Below are 19,992 nucleotides of genomic sequence, written 5' to 3'. Positions count from 1 at the left end.
CCAGACTACTTATACGGTGTTTGGCTTAAAGAAAGAAAAGTGGATGAGTGTGCAAAGTGTTGACAGCATCAAGAGAAAGGATATTTCTGCAGGTGGGAGAGAACTGAGAATGTTTATATACTAAAAAAGAATCCAGTTGAGTGCGAGAGATGGAAGCAGTGAAAATAAGGAGGTTGAAGCCAATCTAAAGAAGGTTAGAGGGGGCTTCCCTGGTGGCGCAGTGGTTGAGAACCTGCCTGCTAATGCAGGGGACTCGGGTTCTAGCCCTGGTCTGGGAGGATCCCACATGCTGTGGGGCAACTAGGCCCGTGAGCCACAACTACTGAGCCTGCGCGTCTGGAGCCTGTGCTCCGCAACAAAAGAGGCCACGATAGTGAGAGGCCCACACACCACGATGAAGAGTGGCCCCCGCTTGCCACAACTAGAGAAAGCCCTCACACAGAAACGAAGACCCAACACAGCAAAAATAAATAAATAAATTATTAAACTCCTACCCCCAACATCTTAAAAAAAAAAAAAGGTTAGAAATAGAAGGTAAGATTTAGAAATAAGAGCATGAACTATATAATTTAAATAAATAAATATGGGAAAAAATCATGAATTTAAACTTAAGGATGTGAGAGAAGGAAGAAGCAAACCTCAAATCCATAAAGCAAAAGTTGAGATCATTCTCACGGTTTGGAATGATAGTAGGAGATTGAGCAAAATTTTAAATCTTTAGGAGATATCAATAAACACAAAGGAAGCATATTTCCTTTGAAGAAGACCTATAAAGTGTAACATAAATGCAAACAAAAATCTTAAAACCTAAAGAAATGAAATGTAAAAGTAAAGAAATGAAGTGTGAAGGTGAAAATGCAATGAATCTATGTACCAGATTTGTGCATGTTGAAATTTTATTTATTCTCCTTAATACTTTTAACTTTAAAACTTAAATTCAGTGGCCTCAGGCCATGGGTTTCAGAGATAAGATCAACAGAGATAAATGTAGTCTAAGTCCTTCCTTTGGTGAATGGGCAGGGGGCATGGAACCACTATGTTTCTCCATGGACTTTATATATTGAAATAACACCAGTAAGTCTAGCCATTTCAGCTGGAACTGTGTGTGTGTGTGTGTGTGTGTGTGTGTGTGTGTGTGTGTGTGATCTTATGCCATACTTTTAGCAGAAGACTGAGCGGGAAATACAAATTTTAAGCCAAATGTATTAATCAAACATTGAGAAGTTGGCCAGCAAGAAGAAAAGACGGTTTACAGTATGGTTTGGGATTGGAACATTTAGGAAAAGCTCTGTACTGATAATAATTGCTGAAAGGGGGAAGGAAAAGAAGAAAGATGTAAATTCTTGGCTCTGAGCTCACTCAGGACAAGGAGAAAGAGAAAAATGCTAAAGAATAAGAAATTCCTTCAAAGGAATAAGGAAATTAAATCATCCCTGCTGCTCAAACACAATAAAAGCCATCTGCCACCAAAACATCAGTGAGGACACAATGCATTGTGAAGTCTTCAGACAGTAGAAAGACAGAAGCATTCTATCTCAGCACATGGACTATTTAGTACAGGCATGGCATGCCTGCTGCCTGACCCTGCTTACCAAAAATGTCGTTAAGTCAGGAGGAATTTAGAAACCTATGAAGATCTGTAACTAGCAATTGAATGAGCATGGCACAGAAATGTTTGTTTCTAAGGCATGCCCAGGAAAAATGAATTTATCTATTATACACACTCAGGATTGTGGACTGGTGAAATATATTGATTTCACTTAGAATGTTGTGATATGTTCTTGTGGGCTTCACCAGAGACAATCTGATCTCCTTTCTACACTCTCCCTGATTTGGATTCCAGCCAAGAAGTGTCATCTTTTGGGTGATGACTCCCATCTCCCTTCCTTACTTCTGGTCTTTTCACTAGAGCTTCAGCTGCACTACAAGACAAATTTTCTTGCTTATCATCTCATATGTAACGTAATTAGGTTCATGCACACCTTTTGCCTTTTTTCCCCTGTCCAAATTTCCCAGGCTTCAGAAGCCTTTGGGTACAAACTTGCATATTTGTTAACATCCAAATTTCATTTTGTATCTGCAAAGATAGGACTTCACTTTGATTGAGAGTTTCTCCGACTCCCCTAAACACTTCTAGGACTCTCCAGAAAGTGTCCCATGTCTCTGAGGCTCTCACAGTGCCACAGGGATGTGCACAGCTTGAAAGAATGATTCTTTTCCCTACTCTACACCATATCCTTCCTCCAGGAGAAATAGATAACATTTCATGGGGCCCTTCAGTGAAAAAGAAATCTTCCCAAATCAGTCTCTAGCCTCTCTACTTTGATGGCTCAGACTTAATCCTTGAACTGGACCAAGGCACATTTGCCACACCATCCTCTAGTTGCCCCAGTATCACGTGCCTCCCCTAGTCACCCAGGCAGAAAACTTTCTCCTCCAAGCAAGTAAAACCCTCAGATACTTGCCTGAAGGAGCTACTAGAGCTGTCTCTACGTGACTCTTGCCCAGTTGAGGCACAGCTAGACTTGCCCTCCTAGAAGGCAGTGACACCCAGGTTGTCATTCCTTGAAGCTATAAAACTGGATGCCACTTTTGATACAGTCTCTTCTATTCCACATAGCCAAACCATCCAACTCTCATTCATTCTTCACTTTCTCTATGTCTGAGATTAATTTGATGGTGTGCAGAGCCAGCTCATACTGACTGACAAAAGCCAGCTGTTGCTGTCAGGAGTTTGGTGAGCCAGTTGACCTCGAATTGGCAGCTTGAATTCAGTCATTGTGAAAGTATTTACGTCACAGAAAGTGGCAAGTTATCAAATCAGGGCTTTTCCCCCCTGGAGAGTCAACTGTTAAATATTTACCAGAACACCACTGATAAATCCACTATTTTCATGCAGAATGGTACAATTCATTAACACTCAGATTTTCAGAGTAATCTCTCAGCTCTTCTTCTTGCCTTTTTTCCATCTCATATTCACTCATCCAAATCAAATCACTGAATATTTTAAGATTTACATTAGTTCCTATTGCCAAGGGACTCAAGTACAAAAGTGAAGTCTTCCAATATGTTGCTGTCAATCTTAAAAAATGGGTTACAAGAGATAATCCGTGTAATGCACTTAGCTCAATGCTTTGGGCCATAGAAACCATTCAGTAAATATTGGTTGTTTGTCAGTATTATTTTTATTAGCATTAATTTGCTATGCATTAAGTTCATTTCACTTGCATTAAAAAAAAAAACCCTCTGGGCTTCCCTGGTGGCGCAGTGGTTGAGAGTCCGCCTGCCGATGCAGGGGACACGGGTTCGTGCCCCGGTCCGGGAATATCCCACATGCCGCGGAGCAGCTAGGCCCGTGAGCCATGGCCGCTGAGCCTGCGCGTCCGGAGCCTGTGCTCCGCAGCGGGAGAGGCCACAACAATGAGAGGCCCGCGTACCGCAAAACAAACAAAAAAAAAACAAAAACAAAAAAACCCTCCATATTATACTTTGATACAGCAAAGTCTTCATCTCTACAAGTTTATTCTCCAGCTGAAATGTCCTCCTATTCTCCTTTCCCTTAACAAATATTTTCAGATGCAGAGCAAACCATACCTTTCTCCAAAAGCATATTCTGAATAACCCCAGACCACACCTATCTCTCCAGTTTCTGAATCCCTTTAGTACTTTTTTTTTTAACCAAACCATTAGCACTTGTAAATACAGTACCACTAATATTGATCTGGGTCTTTATTTTTTGTATGTATATTGTTTTGCACGATAAAGTATGAGTTTCTTAAGAATAAGAAGCTTAATATCAACTTTTGATATTACACACACACTTTCATGCCTGTGGCCTTCATCTAGTCTCACCCACTCTCAATAGAATATTGTTCATGAGCGTGGATGTTGTGTACAGTGAGTCCTCTCAATGAAGACAATATTAATCAAACGTAGTCCATGACTGGTGACCCCCATATGATCCATTCTACTTTTCACCTGTGGGAAAATAGCACTGTAAGGCAGAAACTGTTACCTCCTTCCAAGCTGTGACCCTTTCGGTACCTCCTTATTTTCTTTTATCTCTAAGAACAAATTTAAAATATGAAGCAGTTTTTACTTATTTTTATTACTTCATAATTCTAGCCATTTACAACTGATTTAAATGTTGCCCATAAATTTCAAAATTATGTGGCAATAAAAATAATTAAAAAACAGAAGTAAAAACAATGGCAAATCCTTTCCAAACTTAATATGAACACTGTCAGCAGAAAGGAGGCCCAAACTCAGAAGGGATGAGATGCATCTTACATTAGAATTTCAATGTCATGAATATGCAGACAGAGTCCATCCCCAATAAAGACAGTGAAGGAATTTGCTTTCCATGGCTAAAAACCTCCATGTGACCAAACAGGCACTGATTCATCTTAGGAGGAAAGCTAAGCACTGATAAGCTACATGTCTATTCTGACTACATTTGTTCCCCTGGGGTCTTTTCAGGATTGAATATTGAATCCATCAATATGTTCTCTACTCAAACCCAGAAGAGAAGAGGATTATGGAAATTTCAAGGTCCAAGATGAAGGTGATCGCACAACCCATTCAATTCTAAAAATAAAAGCGTCAATTTAGCCCTTTTTTAGCTTAGAGGAGAGAAAAAAAAATTTTTTTTCCAAAAGATATGTCATATCCACTGTATTTGTATGTAAGATTGAGTAGGGATGTGAGCATAATTTTATGTATGTGCATGCATTTATTTCATTGATGGACGATTTGATGTGCCATTAATGTAGTCTTTGAGCTATAAGCAATTAGACATAAAGATTGAATAAGTTAGCATGAGCTGTGTGAAAAACACAATGACTTCATCAGCTTCAAATCATTCTCTTTGGACCAGAATTACTCTTAGGGGTTAAAGTATTATTTTCAAAAAGCATTTGCTAATATTCATAGCTAAACCAAAATGAGGGTGAGCATTGAGAAAGCCACACTCTCCTAATACATTAATCAAACAATAATTGCAACAATGGTTTTTACTACATCAAGGAAACCATAATGTATTTTTGCAGTCTTGACATTCTCATGATTCTAATAATGCCTACAATCTTAGCTAATAACTATGCATGTATTTGTAGAAATAATATACACATATATATGTATATGTGTGTGTGTATATATATATATATATATATATATAAAATTTTTTTTTTTTTTTTGGCCGCAGTGCATGGCATGCAGGATCTTAGTTCCCCGACCATGCCCCCTGCACTGGAAGCATGGCACCTTAACCACTGGACCACCAGGGAAGTCCTAGAAATAATATTTTTATAGGAAATTTTCCATAATCATTATTAACGAAGAGAAGCCTTTTTCTGAGTAACGAAGTAGTTATTAATCACCAGCATGTGCCATTGACTTCAATGGTGTTGATATCCCTAACACCATCTGAAGCAAGGCCCATGCAGAGGTGAAATCAGCAGTTAATTGCAGCAGCTAAACTTAACAAAAATGGTTAATTTCAAAAAGCTTAGTGGAAAGTGAAAGATGTCAGCTGACTTGCATTTATGTCTGGTGATGTAGCAGGAGAACATTAATAAGCACAATTTTTTAGTTAATTTAATTGAATTCTATTACCTGAATTCCTAAGACGAAGATTCTTCCTTCTAAGAAAGAAGTCAAAAGTATTCTTTCAGGCAATCTACATTGCAAAGTCTGCAGTTCCCTGCTTTCAGTCACAAAATTTGTGGACAGGGCAATTGAATTTTCATGGATTGGATTAGTGCTGATTCTAAAGAAGGGAGAGTTTACTACCAACACTGCAATCTATGATAATGAAATGAAATATTTAAATTAAATTTCAGGTTCAGCACAGTTTCCCTGCAAGATGGCCCTGGCAGCTGTCTCTGAATTTCTCAATACAGTACATCAACCCCTACATAAATTGCACATTTATGCAAACGAAGCTGTAAAAACACAAGAAGATGGAGTACAAATTTCTTCTTTGCCAATCTGAAGCATTGAGTCAAACCACCGTAAGAAGAGAAGTATAGTATTTACTTCAAGACATCAACTTTTGGAAAAGATTGCCTATATTATTTTTTTTTAAAAAAGGAAAGAAGAAATGAAGAAAAAGAAAAAAGAAACAATCACAGTGTAGCCTTCTCTTAAAAGTAGCTCAGTTTTCCATGTACCTCATTCAAATGTAGAAAGAAACCAAAGGCAGAGCCTGTTATCAGAGAAAAAGCTAAAATTGCATTTTAACATCCTTAGATTCAATCTATATCTTTTTCTTCTCTTCTGCTCTTTTTTATTCATGGACTCTTTACAACTTCACTCGAAATATGTTACCCAATCACCAACTCTACAAACAGAACTTTTCAAAGCCTTACAACTGCACTGAGGAAGCAATTCTAAAAATTCAATACAATGATGAGGAGATATATCCTGTACGTAAAACTCTATTAGCGTCTGATGGTGCTGGAGGGTGAGGTAGAATTAGGGTTTTACTTCCTCTACTGAGCCAGAGTTTGCAGGAAAAAACTTTTATTGCCAAAAAGAATGGAAGACAAAACAATTTAAGTTTGGGTACAGATAAAAGTTATACAAGATCCAATTTTCAAAAGCCAGCGAAAGGTGAGGATCTTTTGAATTTGTCTACACCACCACACAAAGTTTGGGTCCATGATACTGCTACTATCATTCCCATTGCCCCTACTTTTCAGTATCTGTACCACTGTTTCCCACTAAACCCAAACAATCATGAGTTCATTCAATGAGCATTTATTAACTGCCTATCCTGTGCTGGTATCATGTTCCTTGATCTAGAGGGGAGATAGGGTTGAACACAAATATATATAAACCCAAAAAGTATGAGATATTTGTCTTATGCACGGGGCACCTTGAAAATCCCCTCTGTTATCCATCTTACACATTAGTCAAGTAGGGTGACTGATGCTAACCCTATCTATAAGATAATTTTATATCTTTACCAAAAAGTCAGTAATTTCTTGGCTTGGGGAAAAAAATCGGTAATTTTTTCAATATCATTTGTCCATTTGTATAGTTTTTGTAACTTGTTCAACTATAGAAGTGAGTGTGCTTGCTTTTTTATTTTTTAATGCCATAATTTCCAATAACTTCTACCACTGGTGTGGCTCGATTTTAATAATTTTAGCTAATATTAATACAAATAATATTGAATGCTGACATTCAACCACTGTTATTTTTTTCCAACTATTAATTTTTTAAGTCACCTCTATTGATTTCATTTGAATTCCACTAGTTACATTCAACTAATCTGAATACAATCACCTAAGAATTATTTTATTTACATCCAAGTCTATGACTTTGCATCTATATATGCACCTACATAATTTTCAAATGATATATATTTTTCAAAAGTAATTTACAAATAAATATAATTTATGCAAATAAGACATTTACTTATCTTTCCTAAATCATAAACATTTTTCTATGACAATACATACTGGTATAAACCATCCTAATGACTGTAAAATACTTTATTGCAAGAACTGCCATGATGAATTAGATACTGCATTTTTTTTTTTTTTTTTTCAGTATGCAAGCCTCTCACTGTTGTGGCCTCTCCCGTTGCGGAGCACAGGCTCCAGATGCGCAGGCTCAGTGGCCATGGCTCACGGGCCCAACCACTCCGCGGCACGTGGGATCTACCCGGACCGGGGCACGAACCCGTGTCCCCTGCATCGGCAGGTGGACTCTCAACCACTGTGCCACCAGGGAAGCCCAGATAATGCATTTGACTAATTTAACTAATTTGCGGCTAAATACACAAGTTCATTCAAGAACAAATATCCAGTTCTTTTTTATTTTTGGTTCTTTTTTTAAAAATTTTATTTATTATTTTTATACAACAGCTTATTATTAGTTATCTATTTTATACATATTAGTGTATATATGTCAATCCAAATCTCCAAATTCATCCCACCACCATCACCCCCCTCTCCCGCTTTCCCCCCTTGGTGTCCATACATTAGTTCTCTACATCTGTGTACCTATTTCTTCCTTGCAAACCGGTTCATCTGCACCATTTTTCTAGGTTCTATATATATGCAAAAATATACGATATTTGTTTTTCTCTTTCTGACCTACACCACTCTGTATGACAGTCTCTAGGTCCATCCATATCTCTACAAATGACCCGACTTCATTCCTTTTTATGGCTGAGTAATATTCCACTGTATATATGTACCACATTTTCTTTATCCATTCGTCTGTCGACAGGCATTTAGGTTGCTTCCAGGACATGGCTATTGTAAATAGTGCTGCAATGAACATTGGGTTGCATGTGTCTTGTTTAATTATGGTTTTCTCTGGGTATATGCCCAGTAGTGGGACTGCTGGGTCATATGGTAATTCTATTTTTAGTTTTTTAAGGCACCTCCATACTGTTCTCCTTAGTAGCTGTATCAATTAACATTCCCACCAACAATGCAAGAGGGTTCCCTTTTCTCCACACCCTCTCCAGCATTTGTAGTTTGCAGATTTTTTTTTTTTTTTTTTTTTGCAGTACGTGGGCCTCTCACTGTTGTGGCCTCTCCCGTTGCAGAGCACAGGCTCCGGACATGCTGGTTCAGCGACCATGGCTAATGGGCCCAGCCGCTCGGCAGCATGTGGGATCTTACTGGACTGGAGCATGAACCTGTGTCCCCTGCATTAACAGGCGGACTCTCAACCACTGCGCCTCCAGGGAAGCCAGTTTGTAGATTTTTTGATGATGCCCATTCTTACTGGTGTGAGGTGGTACCTCACTGTAGTTTTGATTTGCATTTCTCTAATAATTAGTGATGTTGAGCAGCTTTTCATGTACTTCTTGGCCATATGTCTTCTTTGGAGAAATGTCTATTTAGATCTTCTGCCCATTGTTGGATTGGGTTGTTTGTTTTTTTAATATTGAGCTGCATGAGCTGTTTACATATTTGGGAGATTAATCTGTTGTCCATTGATTCGTTTGCAAATATTTTCTCCCATTCTGAGGGTTGTCCTTTCGTCTTGTTTTATAGTTTCCTTTGCTCTGCAAAAGATTTTAAGTTTCATTAGGTTCCACCTGTTTATTTTTGTTTTTAGTTCCATTACTCTAGGAGGTGGGGCAAAAACAGATCTTGCTGTGATTTATGTCAGAGTGTTCTTCCTATGTTTTCTTCTAAGAGTTTTACAGCGTCTGATCTTACATTTAAGTCTTTAATCCATTTTGAGTTTATTTTTGTGTATGGTGTTAGGGAGTGTTCTAAGTTCACTGTTTTACATGTAGCTGTCCAGTTTTCCCAGCACTACTTATTGAAGAGACTGTCTTTTCTTCATTGTATATCCTTGCCTCCTTTGTCATAGATTAGTTGACCATAGGTGTGTGGGTTTATCTCTGATCTTTCTATCCTGTTCCATTGATCTATATTTCTGTTTTTGTGCCAGTACCATATTGTCTTGATTACTGTAGCTTTTAGTATAGTCTGAAGTAAGGGAGTCTGATTTCTCCAGCTCCATTTTGTTCCCTCAAGATTGCATTGGCTCTTCGGGGTCTTTTATTCCCCATATAAATTTTAAGATTTTTTTCTTCTACTTCTGTAAAAAATGGCATTGGTAATTTGATAGGGATTGCATTGAATCTGTAGATTGCTTTGGGTAGTATAGTCATTTTCACAATATTGATTCTTCCAATCCAAGAACATGGTATATCTCTCCATCTGTTTGTATCATCTTTAATTTCCTTCATCAGTGTCTTATAGTTTTCTGAAAACAGGTCTTTTGCCTCCTTAGGTAGGTTTATTCCTAGGTATTTTATTCTTTTTGTTGCAATGGTAAGTGGGAGTGTTTCCTTAATTTCTCTTTCAGATTTTTCATCATTAGTGTATAGGAATGCAAGAGATTTCTGTGCATTAATTTTGTATCCTGGGACTTTACCAAATTCATTGATTAGCTCTAGTAGCTTTCTGGTGGCATCTTTAGGATTCTCTATGTATAGTATCATGTCATCTGCAGGTAGTGACAGTTTTACTTCTCTTTTCCAATTTGTATTCCTTTTATTTCTTTTTCTTCTCTGATTGCCGAGGCTAGGACTTCCAAAACTATGTTGAATGATAGTGGCGAGAGTGGATATCCTTGTCTTGTTCCTGATCTTAGAGGAAATGCTTTCAGTTTTTCACCATTGAGAATGATGTTTGCTGTGGATTTGTCATATATGACCTTTATCATGTTGAGGTAGGTTGCCTCTATGCCCACTTTCTGGACAGTTTCTATTGTAAATTGGTGTTGAATTTTGTCAAAAGCTTTTTCTGCATCTATTGAGATGATCATATGGTTTTTATTCTTTAATTTGTTAATAAGGTGTATCACATTGATTGATTTGCGTATATTGAAGAATCCTTGCATCCCTGGGATAAATCTCACCTGATCATGGTGTATGATCCTTTTAATGTGCTGTTGGATTCTGGCTGCAAGTATTTTTTGAGGACTTTTGCATCTATATTCATCAGTGATATTGGTCTGTACTTTTCTTTTTTTGCACTATCTTTGTCTGGTTTTGGTATCAGGGTGATGGTGGCCTTGTAGAATAAGTTTGGGAGTGTTTCTTCCACTGCCATTTTTTGGAAGAGCTTGAAAAAGATGAGTCTTAGCTCTTCTCTAAATGTTTGCTAGAATTCACATGTGAAGCCATCTGGTCCTGGACTTTTGTTTGTTGGAAGATTTTTAATCACAGTTTCAATTTCATTACTTGTGATTGGTCTGTTCATATTTTCTATTTCTTCCTGGTTCAGTCTTGGAAGGTTGTGCTTTTCTAAGAATTTGTCCATTCCTTCCAGGTTGTCATTTTATTGGCATACAGTTGCTTGTAGTAGTCTCTTATGATACTTTGTATTTCTGTGGTGTCCACTGTAACTTCTCCTTTTTCATTTCTAATTTTATTGATCTGAGTCCTCTCCCTCTTTTTCTTGATGAGTCTGGCTAAAGGTTTATCAATTTTATTTATCTTCTGAAAGAAAGAGCTTTTAATTTTATTGAGCTTTGCTATTGTTTTCTTTGTTTCTATTTCATTTATTTCTGCTCTGATCGTTATTATTTCTTTCCCTCTATTAGCTTTGGGTTTTGTTTGTTCTTGTTTCTCTAGTTCCTTTAGGTGTAAGGTTAGATTGTTTATTTGAGATTTTTCTTTTTTCTTGAGTTAGGATTGCATTGCTATAAACTTCCCTCTTAGAACTGCTTTTGCTGCATGCCATAGATTTTGTATCGTTGTGTTTTCATTGTCATTTTTCTGTAGATATTTTTTGATTTCCTCTTTGATTTCTTCAGTGGTCTCCGCATTATTTAGCAACGTATTGTTTCGCCTCTAAGTGTTTGTGTTTTTTACGGTTTTTTTCCCCTGTAATTTATTTCTAATCTCATAGCATTGTGGTCAGAAAATATTCTTGATACAGTTTCAATTTTCTTAAATTTACCAAGGCTTGCTTTGTGACTCAAGCTGTGATCTATCCTGAAGAATGTTCTGTGTGCACTTGAGAAGAAAGTGTAATCTGCTGTTTTCGGATGGAATGTCTTATAAATATCAATTAAATCTATCTGGTCTATTGTGTCATTTAAAACTTGTGTATCCTTATGAATTTTCTGTCTGGATGATCTGTCCATTGGTGTAAGTGAGGTGTTAAAGTCCCCCACTATGATTGTGCTACTGTCGATTTCCTCTTTTACAGCTGTTAGCAGTTGCCTTATGTATTGAGGTGCTCCTATATTGGGTGCATATATATTTATAATTGTTATATCTTCTTCTTGGATTGATCCCTTGATCATTATGTAGTGTACTTCCTTGTCTCTTGTAACATTCTTTATTTTAAAGTCTATTTTATCTGATATGAGTATTACTACCCAGATTTCTTTTGATTTCCATTTGCATGGAATAGCTTTTTCCATACTCTCACTAGCAGTCTGTATGTGTCCCTAGGTCTGAAGTGGGTCTCTTGTAGACAGCGTATGGATGGGTGTTGTTTTTGTATCCATTCAGTAAGCCTGTGTCTTTTGGTTGGAGTATTTAATCCATTCACATTTAAGGTGATTATCAATATGTATGTTTCTATTACCATTTTCCTAATTGTTTTGGGTTTGTTTTTGTAGGTCCTTTTCTCCTCTTGTGTTTCCCACTTAGAGAAGTTCCTTTAGCACTTGTTGTAGAGCTGGTTTGGTGGTGCTGAATTCTCTTAGCTGTTGCTTGTCTGTAAAGCTTTTTATTTCTCTGTTGAATCCAAATAAGATCCTTGCCAGGTAGAGTAATCTTGGTTGTAGGTTCTTCCCTTTCATCACTTTAAATATATTGTGCCACTCCATTCTGGCTTGCAGAGTTTCTGCTGAGAAATTGGTTGCTAACCTTATGAGAGTTCCCTTGTATGTTATTTGTCATTTTTCCCTTGTTGCTTTTAATAATTTTTCTTTGTCTTTAATTTTTGTCAGTTTGATTACTATATGTCTCTGCATGTTTCTCCTTGGGTTTATCCTGCTTGGGACTCTCTGTGACTCCTGCACTTTGGTGGTCTTTCCTTTCCCATGTTAGGGAAATTTTCAACTATAATCTCTTCAAATATTTTCTCAGGTCCTTTCTCTCTCTCTTCTCCTTCTTGGATCCCTGAAATGCACATGTTGGTGTGTTTAATGTTGTCCCAGAGGTCTCTTAGGCAGTCCTCATTTCTTTTCATTCTTTTTTCTTTATTCTGTTGTGCGGCAGTGAATTCCACCATTCTGTCTTCCAGGTTACTTACCCATTCTTCTGCCTCAGTTATTCTGCTATTGATTCCTTCTAGTGTATTTTTCATTTTGGTTATTGTATTCTTCATCTCTGTTGGTTTGTTCTTTAATTCCTCTAGGTGTTTTTTCTTTAATTCTTCTACATCTTTGTTAAACCTTTCTTGTATCTTCTCAATCTTTGCCTCCATTCTTTTTCCAAGGTCTCAGATCATCTTCACTATCATTATTCTGAATTCTTTTTCTGGAAGGTTGCCTACTCCACTTCATTTAATTGTTTTTCTGGGGTTTTATCTTGTTCCTTCATCTGGTACATAGGTGTCTGCCTTTTCATCTTGTCTGTCTTTCTGTGAATGTGGTTTTTGTTCCATGGGCTGCAGGACTCTAGTTCTTCCTGCTTCTGCTGTCTGGCCTCTGGTGGATGAGGCTATCTAAGAGGCTTGTGCAAGCTTTCTGATGGGAGGGACTGGTGGAGGGTAGAACTGGGTGTTGCTCTGGTGGGCAGAGATCTGTAAAACTTTAATCCATTTGTCTGCTGATGGGTGGGGCTGATTTCCCTCCCTGTTGGTTGGCCTGAGGCAATCTAGCACTGGAGCCTACAGGCCCTTTGGTGGGGCCAGTGGTGAACTCCAGGAGGGCGCACACAAATAAGTGCTTCCCAGAACTTCTGCTGCCAGTGTCCTTGTCCACACAGTGACTCACAGCCACCCCCTGCCTCTGCAGGAGACCCTCCAACACTAGGTCTGGTTCAGTCTCCTAAGGGGTCACTGCTCCTTCCCTTGGGTCCTGATGTGCACACTACTTTGTGTGTGCTCTCCAAGAGTGGAGTCTCTGTTTCCCCCAGTCTTGTCAAAGTCCTGCAATCAAATCTCGCTAGCCTTCAAAGTCGGATTCTCTGGGAATTCCTCTTCCCATTGCTGGACCCCCAGGTTGGGAAGCCTGATGTGGGGTTCAGAACCTTCACTCCAGTGGGTGGACTTCTGTGGTATAAGTGTTCTCCAGTTTGTGAGTCACCCACCCAGCAGTTATGGGATTTGATTTTATTGTGATTGCACCCCTCCTACCGTCTCATTGTGGCTTCTCCTTTTTCTTTGAATGTGGGGTATTTTTTGGCGAGTTCCAGTGTCTTCCTGTCAATGATTGTTCAGCAGTTAGTTGTGATTCCAGTGCTCTCACAAGAGGGAGTGAGCTCACATCCTTCTACTCCACCATCTTGAACCAATCCCCCCAATATTCAGTTCTTATTATTCAGTTCTTACTATGGATCATGCACTGTTCTAGGAATTCGAAACAGAGCAAAGAACAAACACAAAATTTTTGCCCTCTTGGAGCTAACATCCTAGTTTTGTTTCTACTCCAAAAAAATTTCATACTTAATTGCAAAAAGCCTTTGAGCTGCAGAGAAATTCAACAATAACTTCTGTGTGTAAGGTAAGCACAGAGATTGCATTGTGGTTTGGGATTACCAAGAAGTTCCTTGAGGGGCAGGGTCTTTCTGCCTCCATATAATCTAATCCTTCAGTATCTATTCCCAAACCACCTCCAAATAAAGAGAATCAAAGAAGGAGGTGGAGGAGGATGCTCTGTAAATGCAGCTTCAAGATATCTCTCCTCCAACCCCTCCCTCCATTCCAGTAAGACTGTTTTCTTTGGTTCTTCCTATGTAGAAAATCTGGAACACTGACTGAACAATGATGACCTGAAGAACTTGTCCCTGTTTCAAGATTTGATCCTTCCCTCTAATGGGTTGCAGGACACCTTTATTTTAAATGAACTCTCGCATACTGGGTTGTCAGCACAACCCACTCACAAGTGAGTATCCTACATTTTTTTATAGTATCCCTCCAGCTCTCTGTACTTGTATGTGTTTGTGTGTGTATAAATATCTATATCTATCTATATAGATATAGATATTTTAACCCAAAGAGGTTAAAATTCATCATTAAAAAGATGAACACGTCTGAAAACTCCAATTCAAAAAGATACATGCATCCCAATGTTCATAGCAGTACTATTTACAATAGCCAAGACGTGAAAGCAACTAAATGTCCATTGACAGATGAATTGATAAAGAAGATGTATGTATATATATACAATGGAATATTACTAGGCCATAAAAAGGAATGAAATAATGCCATTTGCAACAACATGGATGGACCTGGAGATTATCGTACTAAATGAGGTAATTCTGACAGAGAAAGACAAATATCATATGATATCACTTACATGTGGAATGTATATATCTAAAAAAATGATACAAATGAACTTATTTACAAAACAGAAATAGACTCACAGACATAGAAAACAAACTTATGGGTACCAAAGGGGAAAGTGGGGGAAGGATAAATTAGGAGTTTGGGAATAACAGATACACACAACTATATATAAAATAGACAAACAACGAGGACCTGCTATATATTACAGGGAACTATATTCAATATCTTATAATAACTATAGTGGAGAAGAATCTGAAAAAGTATATATATATATATATATATATATATATATACACACATACACACACACACACACACACACACACACACACAGACACGCTTTGCTGTATACCTGAAACTAACACATTATAAATCAACTGTACTTCAATAAAAATAAATATTTTTTTAAAAAGATGAACATGTCTGACAAGCCTGGATAGCTTTTCTACTGAATAGACCACATTTTTGTAATACATGGGCCCTATCCTTGATTCTGAAACTCCTTTAATGGGTCTAGCCTTGTTATGCCACTCTTCTGGTATGAGAACAGCAAAGGTAATGGTACCAGAAACTCAACTGAAGGTTGGTAGGGTGAGCACAGTGAACATAACATGGTGAGGAAAGACTTCCTTCTCTCTAGCTCAGCAACCCCCTCCACACATGCAAACACTGACCTCAAGAAAAGATGGTACTATCAGTGAACACTAAGTAGACAAGGACATCAGCAGACATTACGAAACCACCTGACGTAAAGGTGGCACTATGTGGCACTGGTTTGAGTCCTCTAGTTCTCCTTCTGCAAGGTCCTAGGAACCAGATGTGGTACTTTAGATGATGCCTCAGGAACAGAGAAACTGCTCCCTTGGCTGTGAACGCTGCAGCTTTCAGGAGTGGTATAAGAGGATGTGGAGAGAGTCCCCAGCTTGACAGGGAGGTGATCCAATCCAAAGCACTGGCTTAAGATTATACCTGGGCATGCTTCAGATTCAAGGAGCCACACCTGGGCTTTAGACACCAATGAAAGTGAGGTCAGATTGGGGCTGAACTATGGGTGAGCCTCCTCAGGATTTGGAACGCTCTATGAGGACAGACTCTATGAGGACATCTCTCTGTCCCTGGGGCAGAGAGAGGACATACTTTGAGTGGTAAAGTGGGAGGACAGTCACATTAATTTTTATTTTAAAAAGAATTATTGTGACCTTTGTTTGTTCTCCAAGCTGATGAAGTGCATTTATGCTACATGAAATAGCTCTTATTGAAAAATATGTATTTTTTTCATGTGTTCTCAGTAAAGCATTCAACAATGCTGCAGAGAATTACACACACACGCATGTATATACAAATTATATATATATATATAATATACAGTCTACATATATATACAGACTATATATACAATTATATATATAAATTATATATATAAATAATGTTTTCAGAAACTTAAGTTAGGAACATAGAATATATACAAGTATTTACATGCAGAATTTGACTACATTGAAATTTGACTACTACTACTCTGAAATTTACTTTAAGCTATTTAAAGGAGTAAATTTATACCACACAATTAATAGAATTTCCTTCTAATTTAAGCCAAAGAGGCCATAGAGCAATTATCCTAATTCCATTTCTGTAAAAATTCTTCTAAATTATAAATCCAAAAACCACTCCCAAAGGAGTCTTATTTTAGATTTAAACTGCTCAAGACAGGTCATTGCAAACAAAAAACAAAACAGCAATGTGCAGAAAAAATTTTTTTCTTTCAAAAATATTTTTAAAATATTTAAATAATCTAGAGTTTAATTCATAATTTTAAATATATACATTTAAAATTAAGCAAAGCACACTCTAATAATTTGAAAGATTTCTAAGAAAACATGTAATTTTTCTCTTAAAGTTCCCAAATGTTGGGGATTTTTCTGTTCTTTCATTATTATTCAACTCAAAGGAATAAATCCTGTTTGAAATATGACTCTGATCAAGAAAGACAAGGAAAGACTGAGGAAATTTTTACACATCGGGAGAGACTAAGTAGATTTGAAGACGGAATGCTATGTGGGATTCTCGATTGGATTCTGTGACCAAAAAAAAGGACATGAATGGGAAAATTGTTGGGATTCAAATACCATCTATAGTTTAGTTAATAGCATTTTGCCAATATTAATTTCTTGGTTTTGATCATTGTACTATGTTTATGTAATATGTTAACATTAGGGGAAGCTGGGTGAAGGGTATATAGGAATTCTCTATATTATTTTTGCAAATTTTCTATAAGTCTAAAATGATTCCAAATTAACAGTGTAAACCAAATCCTTGGGCAGAAATGTCCTTTGTTTCCTTATGCAATTGGGTGGATTTTAGCTGTAAGTGAAATATCTCTCTGCAGCATGCCTGAGGAAAGATCTTGTGATACTGAGAAAACTAACTCCTCACCACCTTTGGAAAACTGATTCGATGGCATCTTTTGCATAAATAAAAATATATTTTTTATCTTAATAAACAAAACATTTAAAAATTCAGCAACTAATGACTACTAAAAACTGTGCTAATAATAATGGTGATTGAAACTACTACATTGCAGGCTGTATCCTCTGCATTGTTATGTTAAGCTATAATTACCATGTTTTTTCTCCAGTCATTTTTGATTTTAAAATTTTAAGTAAAAAGTGCTTTTGCAGATTGCATTCCACAGTGTTCTTTGGGATCTAGTCATAACATCATAAAGTACAGCAGAATCAGGAAATGTAGGCTAAAGGAGCCCTACCTAAGAGGGTTTGCTAAAGAAATGACTAATGGATTTCAGTATGAAACAGTTTCATTTTAAATTTATTCCAAGAGCATTAGCCCCAAGGGCTATGTTATTGGGAAGTTTAAATTCAATCTGCTTTCATTGTGAATTGAATGCAAAGGCCATAATTAAGGACTGTTTTCAGATTCCTAAATTTTAGCTTCTCTAAATTATCTTTGGTTGTCCAACACACCCTTAAAAGGATGAGATATACTATCTAAGAATTAGGATTGCCTTTATGGTAGAAAGTAAGCAACTTTGTTATTTTAAGGTCACAATATATCTATCACTCCTTACCCAAGTCAACTCTCCTTCTGGCCTTCCTCATGACATAGTTCTACGTTTCTGACTCTCACTTGGCTTAAATTATCTCATAGCGGCAGGCTCGAAGGAAAAGCAAACATAGTACTTAGAAGTGCACCTATGTGTATAGTCATCCACCAGTAGACAAACTAATAACACTTAGTTCAGCAGATTGGCTAGTTTTTAACTCAAGAGAGAAAGAGGACTACTGTAGGAGAAGGAAAACTTGAAAGTCTAAAAGTATAAGCTTCTGTTCACAGATGAGGGTAGGAGTAGGAGACTCAGAACCTGGGGAAGAGGGAAAGAAGGCAGCAGAAGCCCTAATGCAAACTTACCTGCTTACAACTGGCTGGAAGAAGCCTTCTAAGACTCCATCTCAAAGGTGATGATGGTGCTTCTCTGAGGCAGTCAGGATGCCACCAAGTTGTGCTGTGTAGAGAGGAAAAAACAAATTCACAGATGTGAATTGTCTTGTTCCAGATCTCAGCCAATGCAAATCACAAGATGCTACCTAAAATATTAACACAATTTACTTGGACCTCTGAGCTCAAATAAAAATGAATGCCAAGGAACACTGTCATAAAGTCAATCAATGCTGACTAATGCCTATTGTTGAAAGGAAAAAATAGCTTTGAACTTGTTTTGAAACCACAAATATTCCATCAAAGGTTACAATACAGTGTATGCATTGCCAAGGTAATCTCCCCACTAGAATAACAGAATCAGACAAAAATAAAATGTTAGAAAAAAACACGAAGAAATTATACAGTTGATCTATTACAAACTTTATTTTAAAGCTTTGGGAAGTAGAGGTAAACTAATGCCTCTAGCCTTTTGAAAGCATCTTTTCCCTACACTTCGCCAGTCCCTCCAGGAAACTTCTTGTCAGTCTTTGTGCCACTGTTTGCATCTCCATCTGGCTTTCCAATTTCTTGAAACTACTTGGAAGAAACCATTACACCTTCTCAGAATGAAAATTTTAATTGGTATAAACATAATGATCATATGATTTCAACACCTTCCCTTTCCACAGTGCTTTTTCCGAAACTATTTAACTGATCATCCTTCTAAGGATTTGGCCCAAACATAATCAGAGCTTCTTTGTTGGAACCATTTGTCACCTTTAAAAAAATAAGTTGGCAGGAGTGGCTTGCTTTTATGTTACCTTATTTGTATTGGATTTTTTTTTTCAATGGATAATACTTTTGGAGTCAAACTCAGTCCTATGCACCAGTGAAACTGAACCCAGGGTTCCCACCACTCCAGGCACGAATGGCTGCCTGGGTATGTGACCTGTGTAGTCACATACTATGACATAATGGCCTCACGTTCGTAAGTTCCCTTGGCTTGGTTTAATGGTCTGCTGTCACCATCTGAAAATTCTTAATAATTTTTTGAGCAGGGACCCTGCATTTTCATTCTGCACTGGGTCCTGCAAACTATGTACTTGGCTCGAGGTAACACCTTAATTAAACATATCCCTACCAGAAGACCCTGCTCTATAGCCTGCTTAAGTCCCCAGAATTCCTACCAGGTTAGGCCTGATCCTGAAGATACTGAGAGTCATTTTTTCAGAATATTAGTACAGATTTGCTTCTTAGCTGGAGCCAACTGTAAAAGGACCAGGTAAGCAATGGAAGGAGGAGGAAGGGTATATAAGAAGGAAGGTGTAGGAAAACTCTTGGAAAATGTATTTAAGATAGACACAGCATTCGGGGGTGGGTGGGGGTTCTAAATGACAGAAGTGAATTCTAAATATCACTCTCTATGAACATATATGATAATCAGAGTCAGTTCGTACTGAAAAAGCAAATAAACAATTTTAACTTGATGATCATACTTAAAAATTAGAAGGGACTTTAGAAATCACTTAGTTCAACCTTTTCATATTTCTGTTTCATCAGGAATGTGAAGATGATAAAGCCCACAGGCTCACATATAGTTAGGATT

At 37.5% G+C, this 19,992-nt stretch overlaps 1 protein-coding gene across 2 annotated transcripts in view; it reads right to left on the bottom strand.

Annotated features, from left to right (window-relative positions):
- Positions 1-19,992, bottom strand: part of DNAJB9 (DnaJ heat shock protein family (Hsp40) member B9) — a 700,153-nt gene that overhangs the window by 360,732 nt on the left and 319,429 nt on the right. For both annotated transcript variants that reach the window (XR_010945587.1, XR_010945588.1), the window contains exon 11: positions 18,378-18,471. The gene's annotated coding sequence lies outside the window, so the exon portion shown is untranslated. The remainder of the gene's footprint in view (positions 1-18,377; positions 18,472-19,992) is intronic.

The sequence above is a fragment of the Pseudorca crassidens genome, chromosome 8, assembly GCF_039906515.1.
Source record: "Pseudorca crassidens isolate mPseCra1 chromosome 8, mPseCra1.hap1, whole genome shotgun sequence".
Taxonomy (NCBI): Eukaryota; Metazoa; Chordata; class Mammalia; order Artiodactyla; family Delphinidae; genus Pseudorca; species Pseudorca crassidens.
Note: the sequence above shows the minus strand (reverse complement) of the source record. Positions and strands in the feature narration are given on the sequence as shown.